Source organism: Erithacus rubecula (assembly GCF_903797595.1).
Source record: "Erithacus rubecula genome assembly, chromosome: Z".
NCBI lineage: Eukaryota > Metazoa > Chordata > Aves > Passeriformes > Muscicapidae > Erithacus > Erithacus rubecula.
The window spans coordinates 14,470,642-14,485,877 of NC_136661.1; the positions used below are offsets into that span (position 1 = coordinate 14,470,642).

Sequence of the window (15,236 nt, forward strand, 5' to 3'; positions counted from 1 at the left end):
CAAATTGGTCAAACCTGGGTTTTTAAATCATGGAATTTCCCAGGAAGAAAAACTTTGGCTCCATATGCTCTAATATGCTCTAATATTTCTGGTCTGATCATATTGTTTAAATTTTTTTCTTGCTTATTAATTGAAGACACATTCTATTGTGCCTCTTTCTTGTAAATGATGGTCTTTTAAATCTTAAATCCCAGGACCATGCAGATGGCTTTCCAGGAAGGATGGCTCGTTAATACACTGAAGCCACCTGCCATCTGTAAAAAGAATAATCTTACTCTAATCAGATTTTATGGAAGGATGTTTCACGTTTAGAAGTAACATGAAATTAACAGCAGCAGAACAGTGAAACGATTGCATAGGAAATATAAATCCAGTTTTTACAGCTTTCAGCCAGTATTATAAAAAATAGTCACTGCTCAGGAAGATGGTGGTCTTCTGAAATGTTTTAGCAGATGCTGCTAATGCTTGACTACAGTACTGGCCATCTGAGTGCAAAGGAGGATTTTCATGTTCACTGGAATTTATTCTGTTCTGTTAACAATAAAACAGTGATTTTTCTTTTTTTTCCCCTCTCCTTTTTACATGCTTCCCTCTCTCTACACAGAAGGCAATCCTAGATAAGCAGATTAATATGTGGGATAGCTTCTCTTCATTGTTCTGTGCAGCACTTCCAGCTTTTCATAGCCAGTTGGACTTGTTAGGAGAAGCTGAGTGATTGGTTGTTTCCTGGGCTCCGTTTCATAAATTATAGCCCAGCATGCATGAGCATGATTCCTACAGTTGCAGTAATCCAGAGGCCTGTCAGTTCCTGACTTTATGCATGTTCATTTCTATTTGTTTTATAATATTGCACTGGAATTTCCTGTCTTAGATAGTTTGCTATTGCATCGCCAGGACTCTGTGAGTAATTTTGACTTTTTCTACTCTGTTAATTACATACTGTAAACAAGAATGCTTGTGTTTAGGAAGTAGTTCACTGGCAGCTGACATTTGAGATTCTCTGCTGTTTAAGATCAGGTAAGTAAACTTTGTAGTTCTTCTCTTGCTAGGTTTAAAGCAGCTTCATGATGTTCATGATTTGGAGTTCATGCATGTCTGAAATAGACTGTTTGGTCTCATTGCTTTTGTTCTTCTGTAATAAAATACAGGGGTGTTGCATTACACCTCATTTGTTCCTAATTAAGACATGTGGCATGCCTCACATTTTCGAGTGTATTGTATACTAGCAATTGTGATAGAACTAATGAAGAAATGCACACAGTTCTGTGCTTGTAATATGATAAAGAGTCCCCACCCCTTTCATACTCCCCCCTTGCATCTCCTCTAAATAAGAACAGACATCAGTAAAAGGCAGGGTAATGTTAACAACTAGTTTAACAACAGTGTTAAACAACTGCAGGGCTTAACACCCTCCCTGTCCCGTCCCCTACCTCCCCTCCCCCCCTTTTTAAGTGCTGTGTTTTTTCCTTAACTTCTAGAGTTATTTTTTTGTGGCAAGCAAAATGACAGCATGTTGGAGTTCAGACTTTTAAAAGAAAATTCTACCCACAGTGAACTAGAAACCTGTGGGAAACGCTGTACAGGATCTGTGGTTTAATCAGATGGAGTTATCACAGTGACTCCCTTGTTGGTTTCCTGAGATTGTCGAGTGTTACCTCTGCACAGCTCAGGTTTAAAACAATAGAGCAACAGATTGAAATCAGAAATTAGAAAGCTACCAGGGAAACACTCTACACTTCTTTCATAAATGCTGTGAGATCACATTCATTCCTATAAACACATGTCCATGCAAAGAACTTTCCAGGTTGTTTCTTTTTTCCACTGGAAATATCCCTTTGCTGTGCAGTGTAATAAAACTAGTGTTTGCTGCTAAAAAGCTTGGGTTATATCAAGAAGCACAGACATTCTAGCAAGATATAAGTCTGTGCTCTTTCTTACTAGTTTTCATTTCTGATGTCTTAGCTTTTCAGATGGAATTGTATGACTAAATGATTTTAAATAGCAAATATTCTTCAGATAGCCGCCTTGCTCTTTCTAATATATATTATTGCTTCTGGGTATATAAAATGCCCTTGTAAAACTTCTCTAGATATCTTTTTTTGCTAGCAAAGAAAATATTTTTCGACCCTGAAATAGAACAGTAATTTTAGCAATATTGCTGCTTGCATGTCTCGCATTGTAATGCCCAGATGCTTGTAAGATTGAAGCAACCATCACAAACTGAAAGTGAACACTATGGGGATTCTGTCTCAAGTAATTTTGTTAGATGTGGATCAGCAAAGTGGAGAGCTTAGCTCCTCTAAATTGCTTTATGAAGTTCAACAAGGGGTTTGCTTGCACAGATAATATTTGAAGTAACTTTTGCTAACTTTACCACAATGGTCAGATAAAGCAAGTAGGTATGCTATTCTTTATGGTAATGTTAAACCTAAATGACAGTGAAGTCAGTTTGACTGAGATTATATGTATTAAATGAGATAATTAACAAAGTTATAAATTATTAATTTCTACGATATTTATGGAATAAGAAATAAGAGTCCAAAGTTCTCTTAGACATGTAACCTGATTTCATCAGAGCTCCTCTGACGTATATGAAGCACAAGGAATTAAGCTGGTGAGGCATTAAACCTGGAGAATGTGGTATTTTTGTCTGAACAGATGCATGACTTGTCATGTCTCATCTGAATGGAAGATATTTCTACCAGGACAATTTTTTTTTTATAGTCAGGTTATTTAGCTCTGAACATTGCTACTTTACTTCTGTGCTCCAAAAAAGAGGGACTCTGCAAAAACCTTACAAGTTTAAGTGAGATTCTTATGATGCTGTGTTTGGTGTGATTCTAAGGCAAGCAATGTGCTATATCCAAGCACATGGATTGCTAACAATTCTGTTAATACCATGTTTCCAGCTGAAACTGTATTGAGACAGAATTCTACATGTGATATTTGGAATCTAACATGGCATAAGCAGTGCCTTCAGGCTGGATCAAAGTCCTGTTGTGCTGGATGCTGTTCAAACAAGTAGTGAAAGGAAGTACTTGCCCTCATGAGATTATAAACTAAACAGGGTGGTAGGCACAGGATGGGTATGTGCACAACTTAAACATAACCTTGGGCAAGTCGGAGCAGGTCGACAGCTAAAGAAGGAATGAAATTCTGGAATATATTTGCAATGTGATGTTGTATTATATATATCTGTAGCAAGGGCCTGAGGCAGTGAAGGCCCACATTAGGACACCTGTTTGATCCAAGAAGAAGTATAGGTGCATTGTGCCAAAGCTAATTAGGCCAGAATTAGCTTGCACTGAACATTTTAATGCTTCTTGTCTAGAGGCTCCCATAATTCATAGCTCAGGGCCTCTGATGCTACTTAAAAAGAAACTTTTTGTCTCCTCTTAGGTTAAATAATTCTTGCAATATTTTACATCTACTTCAGGAAGGCTGAATATCTAGAATTTTAGAACTCCTTAGAAAGGTTTTCTCAAGTGTTTAAAAGAGAGTCTCAGATTTGCAGTCTTGTTTAAAACATGCCAGAGGCTCTTTATAAATGCAAGGGAGTTTAACTTCAAAAGGAAGGTGGCAGAAACTGCAGCTTTTACGCAGTACCTACCTTGTGCCTTTCTGTCTTTGTTGTTTGTACTGGTGTTTGTCTGAAGCAAGTAAAATTCCTGAAATTTAAGGTTGATATGAAGGAGTACTTTAGATACTTTGAAAGAATTTATAAAAATAAAGCAACTCCCCATTAACCTTGAAGATCTGGTGTTTTCAGTGTGAATGCAGGTGTCCATGTCAGCAACAATTAGCCCATATTCAGTAATTCATGGCAGTCTTGGGAATTAAGCACTGGTCAAAGTTATTAGAGGATCAGAGAGGGCCTTCTGTTGCTTTTGCTACAGCTATTTTGTTTGAAAATATCAAGTGACATTGTGTATGGCACTGCTTGTCTTTGAAAAAAAAAAAAAAATTCTGCATACCTCAATTTTACAGATGTAAAATACTTTTTGTTCATAAAGAATGCATTTATATGACTGTATTGCCATGGTTCTATATTGTAATCTGTCATACAAGACATTATAGAACTTATAACTACAGTTTTTGCATGAAAAGATAAAGAATTTTGCTTAGCCAAATGTATACTGAACGTTTTCTTTTCTCATTTACAGTGGTCTCTTAGTATTTCTAAATTAATTCTGCACTCTATAAAGATTATTGCATAGCTTGAAAAATAAATAAACAGGTTAAGATAAAAAAAAAAAGTGTTTTTCTTTGCTTTTCTTCTGGAAAATATTTTGCCCTCTTCCTGCATGATCATTTAAATGGTCTTGGAAACAAGCAAGAAAGTGTAATCATGTCAGTACAATAATTCCTTGTATCCTTTTAAAACAACATGAACATACATCTTTGATGTGTGTATGTTCTAGTGGATCACCCAGCAGACTGAAAAGTGTGGACTGAGGAGGGCAGAGAGAGAGAGGAAAGAAAGTGGACTAGAAGTAAAAACAACTAAATTCCTATCACATTTGGAAAAAAACCAAAGGGAATAACAGGGAACATTGAAATGAAAATTAGCTGTTCCAACCAGTACCTTAAAAGTATATTAACAGTGTTGATTTATAGTATTAAATAAAGTATGTGATGCAATTTGGCCCAGAGAGAAAAAGAAAAATCTTAAATCACATTAACAAAGCAGTTACTGGCTTGCTTCTGTAATTTTGTCTTTGTAGCCACTTTCTGTGTGATAGTTATGCAGTGAACTTACTGATTATAAAATACACATCAAAGATGAATATGTGGATGTTCATAGTAGGTGTGAATTTACATTTGTATAGATATGGGAAAGCCTTACTATTTGCAGACATTTGTGTTCTCAGGATCAAGGACAGAATAGCCTTGGTTTTATTGTGTCAAGATTCGAGTTTTCTGCATCTGAAAAAGTAATTCTCTGTTCCTGTGCCCCCACTTGCTCTGCTTGAATGAAAGTATTGTTACCCAAAGTAGAATACAGATGTATTTACATTTTCAGGCAGTAACACAAACACTCTGCCCAAGTAGCACAGCTCCTGGCTGGTGTGCAGAGAACATGCTGTTCACTCAGGGCTCGCTGGAACTTGCTGTTCTCTGCATGAGAAATGATGGTGTCTTCTGCATTAAATAATTTGTTAGCAAGTTTTACCTGACATGATGATTTGGAGAGCTAGCAAAGCTCAACCTTGCTCTAACCTGGAATCTGAATTTCAGCCTGTAGACAGTCTGTTAGCTTTCTTGATGCATCATATTCTAAATACAATCTCACTTATATCTACAACTCTGACAAAGCAGACCAAAATATGTTTGAATTTTCATGGTCATAGGCCCTTGAGTAAGGACTGTAAATATGCATTTTGTAGTTTGCCAAACTAAAAATGAAATTATTTGGGTTCAGTAATGGATTTGAAAAGCTAAAGGGAGAAAAGCAGCTTTTTGTAGGAATTAGCTGTGTAAAAATTTTGATTAAAGTGTGGATGACAAAAATGGTATTTGATGTGTGTTTGGATGTGGTCTGAGGGTAAGATAGGAATTGAAGTGGAAGAAGGTGGAAGGTGGTTTTGTGGCCTGTGACAGAAAAGGATAGAGATGGAATAAAGGGACTCTGCTGTATAAATTGAGCTGACAAAGCCTCAAAGCTGTTTTATACTCCATTTCACTGGTAAATCAGAATTTTGAGAACATAAGGGATGTGCATGCTGTGAAGTGTGATTAATCAAATCTATGTTTGTCTGCAGTTGCAGTTATCCTGAACAGTTCTCCCAAATCTTTTCTGGTTAGTTAAGAAAAATTGCATTTGACTGCAGCACATAAATGTCTGACACAGAAGGGAAAAGCAGTACATCTGATCTTGCTATGAAGAATTTCAATATGTGACTCAATCAGTATTTGGTAATAACTATATTTCCCCTAAGGTACGACATTTTGCAAATCAATTAAAAATAACAGTGTTTCATTTTATCTTAGAAATTTGAACGCGTTGGATCTTTTTTAACATTAAATGCCTTAATATATTTATTTTTATAGTATTTAAAGTACTACATGTGATAATTTACAATGATTTACCCCCAAACCAGAGTTAGTGTGTGGTTGTATATGTACAACAACTTAGATGCTCAGTTAAAATTTGAATTTTTGGATCCTGATTTTGCTTGCTGTTTTTAAACCTTGAATATAGAATTTCATTCAATCTGCATTAAAAAAAAGAAATCTAAATTTTTCTTCAAAATCAATATCTAACAATTAAGATATTCAAATGTAGTTTGCCTATTCCTTGTTTTATTATACAGGGATCTTCTCCCTAAATTCTTTGAGCTCTGGGTATTGATGTCAAGGTTTGTGGTTTCATTAATTTATAGCCAAGGAGTCTGCACTGATTCCTATCCGTCCATCTCTTCTTTCTGGCTTCACGAGTAAATTGATATAGAAAAGAAAATATATTTGTATGAGGATGTATTTTCTACTTTCTTTACACTCAGTACACACATACATTGATATGAAATTAGTGTGATGATTAAATATTTATGTGCACAAAACACCACTCATACAAAAAAAAATCTATAAAGTGCAAAAAGTACTTGAAAAACCTCTAAAAATTAAATCAAGGGCTGAGTTTTTTAATATCTGCACTTTTCAGAATCTGAATGCTGTATGCAGCTTCTGGACTCAGCTCATATGGAGGTTTGAACATCTGTGGCTCATCCATGTAAACAGATGGTGAGATCTGTGATGTCCCAGGCACTTGTGGTGAAACGTGGTGTCTGGCAGAAACGTATTTGTACACTCATCCATTTTTGACCATTAAAATGTCTGGCCTTGTTCCAGCCTTTTTGTATATGAAATTTATAGAAGTGTACAGCCCTTGATCTTCAGGAACATAGAGTCTTTTATTTGCCTCTGTTATTTCCATATGGACGCTTTCTATCAAGATATTTAATTACAAAGAGAGGGGAAGTTGTTAATCACTAACCTTTTTTTATAATAGATTCCCAGTTAGTGGATATAGCACAGCATGTGTGCATACAGCAAATGAAACAATTAGCTGAGACCTGAAAACACCAGATATCAATATGATTTGAATTTAATTAAAATTAAAAGTTACAGGAAAATGTACCTAATGTCCTGTTAATTGATGTTGTGGGGAATTTTTATTTAAACATAAATCTCTCCTTTGAAAAAGCATCTGTTGCTCTGAATAACCTCTTAAATTTATTTTGGATGAAGATAGCTTTCCCATTGACAAAACAAAGTCTGAAAATATAAATCGTGGTCATTTCAATAATTTCCTGAAGTGTTCTCACAGAAATAACACTAAGGCCCTTTATTCAAATATTCTGATTGGATTGCTTTTTCATGTGCATAGCTGTGGGGATACTAATGTATAGGATAATCCATGGGAAGAGATACTCTGATGTTCCCAAAAAATACAATACAGAATGATCAGCAGTCTAGTAATTTTGCTGTGCAAGAGAAATAATGAAAGATGGCTTTTAAAATCTGGGGAAAATGTAGCACTTGAAAATATTTACATCACTGCAATGGGATGAATATAACCTCCTATGTTCAGATTTGGAGTGCAATAGAAAAATTCAGCAAGAGTAGAAAGGAAAAAAAGGTTGTTTAGCAACATTCATTGGCATATTTGGTAGTGTAGGAATTTAATAGGGTAAAAGATAGAAAATAATCCAGGATATGTTTACTTTTGCCATGTGTTAGACTCAGAAATTTGAAGGTGATGTTTGTGGCTAAAAGGCCTGATTTTTCTTACTGTATCTACTTTCTGAATATTCTGTTTCTGTGAAGAATTGGTTACTTTTGGATATTATTTCCTCTAGCTTCAGCTACTGATAGTTAATTAGTTAGTTAATTAGATAGTTAATTAAAAAGACTCTCTTAGTGAGTCTTATTGCAGCTAAGAGCAAAATATCACCTTCAAACTCTGCTATTAATATGTGATAAAATCATTCTAAGTACTTCCCAGTCCTGGCTAAGATTCTAAGCTTTTTAATATAATCCCTGGGTTTAGATACTCTTGATCTATCTAAACTATGTTGAGCATTACTTTAAAAATTCCTCTCTTCATTGAGGATGCTTTTCAAACTTAAGAGGTTTTTATGGCTCATTGAAGTTTCTACTTTCAGAGATACTAAGCAATATAGCATGTCAGTTGCATTAATGTTAGGATGGCCTGTTCTGGGAAAAAAACCCCATACTTACTTTCCCTGGAATATGCTCTTTCATGGTCATGGTTTGCTGCAAGTGAACCACTAAGAGTTATAACTGTACTTTGCTGATAGAAAGCAAAGTCTGTTTTGCTCCTCTGATTTTTTTTTTTTTTCTTTTTAAAACTGAGATCTGTTTGCAGGACTGCAAGTTTAGTATCCTTAATACTTCAGGTATGAATTTTGCTATGAACTTAGGACCACACACTAACCCATGTTATGCAGCTCTGTGTCTTGTGGTCCTAAACCAGCTCAGACTTCATTTATTTATTTCTCTCTCTCCATTCTCTGTACCCACCTGCCTTGTGAGAAATATCAAAAATTATGTTGAAATTACACTTCTATGCCGAAAATTTCTTGCATGTTAAATTTGAGTAGTATGAAATCTGATATGTCCAGTATCCTCTGGAGTCTGATGAGGGTACTTAAAGCTCAAACAACAGCCTAGGACAGTAAGACCTGTCACAAGACAGTGAAAAATCGTCTGTTCTTCCTACTGGGAACAGGCCCCACCATGTCCTGCATTCCAGACCATGCTAGCTGACAAAGTACTGTGCCAGGAAACACGTTTGTAGTTCCTGTAGTGGATCAGTGGTCCAGGGTTCAGACTTGTGCCTCAGCCACAGTTTGTTTAGCTTTCGGGTGTTCAGGTCTGTCCAGTGCATTTACTTACCAAGCTGCCATGCTGTCTTTTGTCTGGATAACTTCTCAGCCTGCTTCCTACACCAGCTGCCAGCTTCCTGGTCAGCTGCTCTTTCCTTGCTGGGAAAGGCAGGTCCTCCCCAGCCACCAGCCCTCTAGCTGTCCAATGAAGGGCATGTACATGAAGAAAACCCCACAGGTAAGAGGAAATGCTCTCTGCAGAGCAGGGGCTGCACACACAGGATGCACACTGACAGGGGAAACCACTGCATGCTTTGTACAAAATTTGTACAAAGGGCTTTGGGCACAGTAGGTGGCTGACCTGACAGTGCCAGAGGTGTGGCTCCAGGACAGCCGCTGCTTCAGATGCCTTGCTGCAAGTTTGCTCTGCGAGTTTTGTGCAAAAAGACTCAAAAAAATTGTGAGTTAGCACTGGATTGAGACTTTGCAGGGGAAGCTGTATATGAACTCGCACATTGTTTATGCTTGCAACATGCAGAGATTGCAAAAAAGGAAACAGTACAAAATATTTTAAAGTTTAAACAAGAAGTTGAGCTTCAGTTGATGGTTTCCAGTACATATGCCTGTTTAGGATTAGGTACTAATACACTTCCTTGCTGTTTTGGGTTAGCAATGTATTTCAGACACTCACTAAAAGAGAAAAGTTTGAAAAATGCATCTTTTGGCTGCTTTTGTAACTTGCAGTATATTCATATTAAAGCCTGAATGTTTTTTCTGTTTATCATAGATAACCCATGACAGCTTAATGTCCAGGAATTTTTTCATCATTTTGTATTTTCTTAGTCTGTTATTGATTTGATTTACACCATTATATGTCTAACTATTCAATATTACATATGTACTTTGATTTGGATATAGTTATTCTCTCATGTGGGTCATGTGGGAGAAAAAAAAATTTATCATTCTGCTTCAGGGAATTGTTTGATATGTGCATTAAATAAAAATTTAAAAATTTGGATTGGTGATTGCTTAGGAGGTCTGAAATTATGTTGTTTGAGAGAGTTAATCCATGAACAGATACACTCTAAATATATAAATTCATGCAAACAAACACACAACAAGAGATATATCACTGTGTGAGAAAAATCTGAACCCAAATCTGAGCCCTACCACTGAAGAACCAAATCTTACAGGTACCAATTTATGTGCAAATTCTTGCTCACATACACTGAAAATGTTTCAAAGTAAGCTGCACTCTGTGATGATCAGATATTCACTAGTGACTGAATTTAAGGCCAACTGATTCGGAAGGCATATTATAATTATGACACAATGACAATTTATGGTAATTTATTTGTTTTCTTCTTTTTTCCCTAGTTGCTACTTAAACTCATTTTCTCATCATTCAGATTTCTAAGTCATCCACTGTCAAACAATAATTTTGGAATTAAATTATACTTTTACTAATAAAATTCAGTGAAAGAGCTTATATAAAACCATATAAATCATCAAATTTCAAATCATCTATTTCAGAAGTAGCATAATGCTAAAATAATTTGTAATATTGATCCATACTTGAAATTATCTTGGTAATTCTAAATGTTTGAGCGAAGACAGTTACATGACAAGATTTTATGTGGAACTAGATTTTAAGAAATATAAACCAGTTGGGCTGAGACATGTTGTGCAGCCAGTCCCTGCTAATTTCAATTCAAAAATTTGAAAGCAAAATGCAGGTAAAACAAAATTTTAGGACTCCTACTGTCAGTTACTCCTGTGTAGAGGATTCATGAAGGGAAAAGAAAGCAGGTATGACCAGCAGTTTCATCTGCATTTACTGCCTTGGGACAGACCCATCTATGGACACTGGAATTCTGGGCTTATTTTCAGGTTTTCTGGTGGTTTTTTTTCAGCCTGGAGAAGACTCTGAGGAGAACCTTTTATTATTTAGGAATATTTGTAGAGCTTCCTACATTCCTACATGCTTTACTTATACAAATTTTCTTATTGCTTTCTCCATATTAACTGACCTCTTCAGCTAACCTGTATCCTAAAACTTCAGTTTGAAGTGCAAATCCGTTAAGAGAAATTTCACCCCAAAGGAAGCCTGGCAAAATCCACCAGCAACTGAAGATATGTTTGTATGAGAAAAAGAGTAAAGAACTTTTTATGTAAGAAGTGTAGCTGGAGGGTGCTCAGCATGAGCCTCGTGTGTTTGTGTCTGTACCCCTAAGGATGACAAGTGTCTTCAGAGAGCAGGGGGAAGGGGAGCCTCTGGTCCACCCCAAAGTCACAGTGGGGCTGGGAAAGAAGGCAGCAGCTTCTCTGTGAGGAACCACTGCAGCTGTGGCTGTGGCAGCATTGCTGTCTTGCTGCCTTCTGTACTGGGAGGTGCTTCACACACTGACCCCTGGACCAGGACAGGCATGTGTTTGTTGTTGTCTGACAAAGCATATTTGTGTACCAGCATTAGCCCGGCTTGAGATGCAGCTGACCATCTGGACACTGAATTTCTAAAGGATTCTTTCCAAATCAGGATTTGCATTCCCCTCTGCTCCATATTCATCTGGTTTTAATGCTGTTTCTTGGGAAATATGTTGCTGATACATACTGGGCATATCCTGTACAGCAGGATGTTTTCACCCTCGTGTTTTAAAGAGCAAATTGTAATTTTTAGTCTAAATGTTTGCAGATTTTTTTTAAAATGTCTTAGACAAACTGCAATAAAAACAGGACTGTGGACTGAAAATAATTTTTAAAAACTTTGCACAAGGTTTTCAGAGGAAATGAAAGTTTTAAATTGAAGTTTATGAGTTTAATTCCTCACAGTCTTTTTTTTATATGTAAATTATTACATTATAGAAATTATTAAAATATTAACTACCACTATTATGATACTTGTATTAGTTTTGTTTAAAAACATTGAGAAAAATAAAAAATAATATTTTCTTTTTTCTACTTCACTACTGGGTGAAAGATGACAGGAAACTATAGATAGTTTGGCTAAATGAAGACAGATTTATGAAGACAGCTCCCTAGATCCAACTTCTCCTTTCCAAAGCAAAGTCAGAAATGAATCTTTCTATTGAAAAAAATGTTAAAGCCACTGAAAGATATAAAATGCACAGGGTTCTTTCAGGTCCTTAAGAGAATTTATGTATTGTTGAACAACTGACTAATGCTTATGACACTTTTAAGTTCCATGTGCAACCTAAAATCATAAATTCTGTTCACCATATTTTGTGCCTAACAATCTCCTGTTTGCTCTTAATTGCAATAGGGTGAATCACAGGGTAGTTGTGGCTGGGTGGCTCCTCTGGAGATCATTTAGCTCAATCCTTTTCTTACCTAGACTGGGTTAGCTAGATCCATGTCCAGTCAGGTAGCTCCCTTAACATTTCTGGACTTTAGTTTATTCTCTTTTTTTTTTTTTTTTTTTTTTTAATCAAGATATTTTTCCAAATTAAGTTCAGTACGTGAAAGTGCCTGTTATAGTCTGTTTGCCTAGACCAGACTATCTTTAGTGGGAAAATAACTTATTTCAGAAGTTTTTTCTCTTAAAAATATGTCTTTCTTTCACATCAGGAACACAAAAAGCTCTCAGACTATGGAAACAGGAAAGTTTGAATATTCTTTCAAAAGAAAATTTGGTATGAGAGAATTGCCTGGAGGTTCACCCAGTTGTCACAAACACAGTCCTATGTCTACAAAATAATCAAGGTGATCTACAATAAATAACAGGGAATCTTGACTAAGGCAGCAAAAACTGGGGAAAACAGGAAAGAAAAAGAACCTGTATCCAAGTTTGTCCCCAAACAGCTTTTAGATTAAAGGTTATTTTCATTAAGGCATGTACTTATGGGAGGAACAGACTTGATATTTGTTGACAAAAAGATAAAAGCCCTTCAGGTCCTCCTATGTATTTCTATAGTAAAATACACATCGACAAATTGAGAAGAATGGAGCAGTAAATACTTGGATATTTACCTATGGTGGAGTGTAAGCATTGCCTATCCTAGTTTGTTCTTTACTTGCGTTCTTCCTTTACTGAATGTTTGTGTATTGCACAGAAGTTGGCATTTCTAACTTTCAGGTTAATCTCAATGTACCTTTTGTCTAACTCTTTGTCAATGCAATGGAATGGGGATCTAGAGGTAGAAGCGCATGGGATAAATCTCTTGTACAGTAGCAGGTAATGTAAATAGAGTATTTTTTATGTGTTTGCATTAAAAGTTACAGACCTTTGGAAACTGCTATAGTGTAAAATAGAAAGTCAAACAAAAAGAATGAGCACCATGATCTTTCCAGATGTCTTTGTCATGAAATCAATAGTTGAGAGGAAGTCAATGTCCTTCAGTGATGTCTCATACCATCAGTCTCTTCTAAAGTTTATGAGTTAATCCATAAATATTTGGCACAGTCTGTGCCCCAGCTATGTTTTGCAAGACAGTTTTTCAGGATTTTTTCTTTTATGTTAAGCCACTTGTCTCACTGCCAAAGTGTCTCAGAGAGCTTGCTGTAGAGCTGTCACAATAATAGGTAGGTAGGTAGGTAGGTAGGTAGGTAGGTAGGTAGGTAGGTAAGTAGGTAGGTAGGTAGGTAGGATTGTTTTTGTGCTTAGAGGTATTTGGGCTGATGATCCCCTCAGCAGAATAGCACTCACAGTCTCTTAGGGCTATCTGTGCTGGTGAACAGCCACCCTTGTGGCTGTGTGCCTGCTGTCCCTTGCTGGGACTGGCTGTGGCAACAGAGCTGCTCTGCCCCCTGAGCCTTCTTGGCACCCCAACACGTCCTGCCAAAAGATGTAGATGCTTTGAATCTGTCTGATCTTTTCTGGCACCACAAGCAAAATGCAAACAAAGCCCATGAGGGCAGTGGAGGATGGGAGGTAAGGGCCTCCCAGGGGTGTCCTTGAAGGTTCGAAAGTCATCAGCCAGTCCTGAGGGCTGTCTCCAGTGCTGTCTCCACCATCATTCCACAGAGAGTCAGCATGACTTGGGATAGCAGAGGGGGGTTGGGGAAGGCAGAAGAATAGGCCAGAGGTGCCACTGCTGCCCACGGTTTTGGGACTGCCAATGTTCTCCCCAAATGCAGCACTCCTAGTTTAGGACCACAGCACCCCTCCCTTGCCTCATGTGTGCCTTCCAGGGCTCTGGACTAAAAGCCACAGTAAGAGCAGAGAGGGCAGTGCCATGGCAGACAATTCCCAGAGACGTTACAGGGCTCAGGCAAGGACAGCAGATACTACAAAGCTAGAAAAACCCTGCTTCAGAGGACTTTGTCCTCCTTTTGTGGCCTGGTGGGGATGGTTTAACTCAGGTCAGACTCCAAGGTGAGAGGCCAGTGACTGTGCACACAAGGCCTGGCACTGGGCAGTGGGACCATGCAGGTGGGGAACCCTGCTGACTTCCTTGGTGCAAAGAAGAGCCTTGACTCAGCTTCTCAGAGGGCTGTCATGTGGGAAGGACTCCACTGGGGAAGCCCCACAGAGAAGAGAAGGATTGAATCTGGAAGGGTCTGTGGAGGTCACCTTGTGCAGCCAGCTGCTCAGGCAGGGCTCCCTCCTAGAGCCAGTTACCCAGGACCATGAACAGACCCTTTCCAAGAATGTGCAAGGAAGGGAACTGCAGATTCTCTGGGCAGCTCATGCACGTGCTTTGTCACCCACCTACTATTCAGTGGCATCTGCATTTCAGCTCTTATCCCTTGTGCTTTCTCTTGTCACTGGTAACTGACCAATCCCTCATCTTTTCCCCCTATGTGGGTAGTCCCTTCCTTTGAGCTCAACCAGTCCATCATACTGACGCTCTGAGCAAGTCTCTTGAGTGTTCCCTTGTGTTCTTTTGTCAAATGCTTTCAAATTTCCTCTCAAAGATAATTAAAGTCTTTGTCAAGTCTCAAACAACAGTAAAGGAAATCATATTTAGTCCCCATGACCTAATAAGATATCTGATAGGATTGGAGTAATGAAGTAAATTTGCTGAACAATGTGACTAGGATAACTTTATTAACAAGCAGTAATGTTTCAGGCTCTGATTATAATTTGAATCATTAGTTCTTCCTCTTCTTTCATAACCCCTTCCAGCCCTACCCTTTAAATATTCAGGAAAGTATGTTTCTTTGACTTGTGCCAGCAGTAGGTCTCAAACTTTATTTATTACATTCTTTGAAGGGTCACAACCTACAGGATGCAATAAGGAGCTGTGTAATATCGTGCTGCAGTGCAACTCTTATGGCTTCCTGTGAGTCCTCTTGATGTGTGAAACTATCTTGGCTGGTGTTTATTTAGCAACAAAAACACCTGTTGCTAAATAAACACCAGTAGAAACACAACCAGGACCTAGCAGAACTGAGAATTATGGAAGTGTTGGCCTTTGGATGACAGAT

The 15,236-nt window shown here is 37.6% G+C and overlaps 1 protein-coding gene across 2 annotated transcripts in view; it reads left to right on the plus strand.

The window, feature by feature from the left end:
* Positions 1 to 680: 680 nt before the first annotated feature.
* Positions 681 to 15,236, plus strand: part of PDE4D (phosphodiesterase 4D) — a 511,449-nt gene continuing 496,893 nt past the window's right edge. The window contains exon 1 of one of the 2 annotated variants that reach the window (XM_079330595.1): positions 681 to 900. The gene's annotated coding sequence lies outside the window, so the exon portion shown is untranslated. The remainder of the gene's footprint in view (positions 901 to 15,236) is intronic. The other variant, XM_079330593.1, reaches the window with a different exon arrangement.